The 1,953-nt window shown below is 57.8% G+C and overlaps 1 pseudogene; it reads right to left on the bottom strand.

Moving 5' to 3' along the window:
- Positions 1-332: 332 nt before the first annotated feature.
- LOC129481581 (uncharacterized) lies at positions 333-1,503 on the bottom strand (annotated as a pseudogene).
- Positions 1,504-1,953: the final 450 nt, after the last annotated feature.

Below are 1,953 nucleotides of genomic sequence, written 5' to 3'. Positions count from 1 at the left end.
CCCTACCCACAGCTCTCAGAGCTGGAGGTAGAGTTGAAGCTCATGTTCTGGCTTGGCATTCACAGCTCTTTCCCCCTCAGCACTGGCTTATCCAGAGTGCTCACAGTGCAGGGCAGGAGCCCCACGACTCAAATGTGGGTTTGGTGCAGAACTGGGTCTGAGGTGGTGCTTTCCCTATGAAGAGACAGGGCTGACGGGGGGGGGGATTTTCTGGGTTCAGAGTTAGACCTACAGAGTGCAAGGTTTCTCTGAGGCACCAAATGGAGGGGTGCAGCTGGCAGCTGGCTCCTGGTCTGGAGCTTCAAGAAGAGGTCTCAGCTCAGAGCCACATTCAATAGCCAGCTTACATGCGGCCTCCTACAGGGAGCCCCTGGAGCTTCCACAGCCTCAGATCTGCCCCTCTGCATACCCCAGATCTCTTGCCAAGTGGCGTTTGGGTCTTCATGTCATCTCCCTCCCATGTCTGGGAGTAAAGGTGAGGTGCAGGGACTTGAGCTTGTGTACTCTGATGTCTTAAGGGAGAGTGTGTCAAGTAGAGTGGAGGCGGCTTGGAAAGAGGGAGACTCAGAGGAGAGTGAAGGACACGTGACCAGGCGAGCCTGGGAGCAGGAAAAGAGAGTGAGCAGAGGAAACTGCTGGGTCAGGGGAGCGGCTGGTAGGATCAGCGAATGAGGGGGGCTGGAGGGGTGGGGGTGGGAATGCTGGCGAGGGGCTGCCTGGCCCACCAGCCTCAGGAGTCAGTTACATCCTCCATCCTCCCACAACTTACCAGCTCACCTGGTCGCCCCAAAGCCCTCCCTCTGTGGGTGGGACCAGAGGGCCCAGAGCATGGATGACCCAATTGAGCAGGACTGAGGCGGACTCAGGTGGGTGCTGGGCTGGACTCCTGGCCATGGGGAGCAGCCGCCACCCTGCCTACTGCATCCACATTCCAACTCGCTGCCTATCTGAGCAGATGCAATATTGGGCACCTTGTGAAATGTGCTCCTGGTGCACCTGCTATCTGCTGCCCCTCCTGCAGAGTGCTCGGGCCCTCCAGAGGGGATTCCTGTGGAGGCTTGGCCGAGATTCTGAGTCCTGCCTCTCATACCCGGGGCTGCTACCCCAGAGGCCAGCTGCTTGAGTACCCTGGAAGCCAGTCTGTAGCCCCAGGCTACAGCTGGGTCCATCCCACAGCCCTTCCTTAGTGTATCTATTTGGACTGACTGCTCATTTCATAGAGAGGGGTGTGTCTTGCCCCAGCCCATCTGGCATGTCTAAGGCAGCTGTGGGGTCAGAATCGACAGCTCCCAGCCCTCAGCCCTGCAATAGTAGGAGAGGCTGGACCCCACATCTCTCAAGTCCCACCGGGCTGGTGCGAGCAGGCTCCTGAGTCCAGGGATGCTCTGCAGGCTGTGGGGCTCATGCACCAGCTTTGAACCCACCTGATGTGCTCAGGTTGCTCACCTTTGGGCCTGTCCTGACTCTCAGGCATTTGGCTGACCCCGAGGGCCTCTCCCTCATCTTTACCACCAGCTACGGGCTCTGACTTAGAGGTTCCCAGAACCTTAGATCATTTGGCCGGCCCCCCATTTCTCAGCTGAGGAAACAGACCAAAGAGAGGAAGCAGCTTTCTCAAGGACCCCCAGCAAGTCAGATGCAGAACCAGTCTAGGAGCCTCTTCTTGACAGAGGTTCTCCCTGTCCGCTGAGCCTTCTTTAGTGCTTCATTAACTTCCCTGTAAGGAAACTGCCCCACTGAGGCTGGAAATGGTGCTGTCCAGGGTGGTGTGTGCCCATGACTGCGCCTGTGTTTGTACTTGTGAGTGTGTATGGCGGTGGGGATGAGGGATGGGAATAAACGGCAGGGATGCTGGGGGCTGGAATACACTCTGCCTCACCCCAGAAAGGGGTGCAGGAGAGCCCAGCCAAGCACAGCACATGCTTCGACTTTCCAATCTGCTGAATGACTGTG

The sequence above is a fragment of the Symphalangus syndactylus genome, chromosome 5 (assembly GCF_028878055.3).
Source record: "Symphalangus syndactylus isolate Jambi chromosome 5, NHGRI_mSymSyn1-v2.1_pri, whole genome shotgun sequence".
In the NCBI taxonomy this organism is placed as follows: Eukaryota; Metazoa; Chordata; class Mammalia; order Primates; family Hylobatidae; genus Symphalangus; species Symphalangus syndactylus.
The sequence above is the reverse complement of the archived record's forward strand: the minus strand, read 5'-3'. Positions and strand labels throughout refer to the sequence as shown.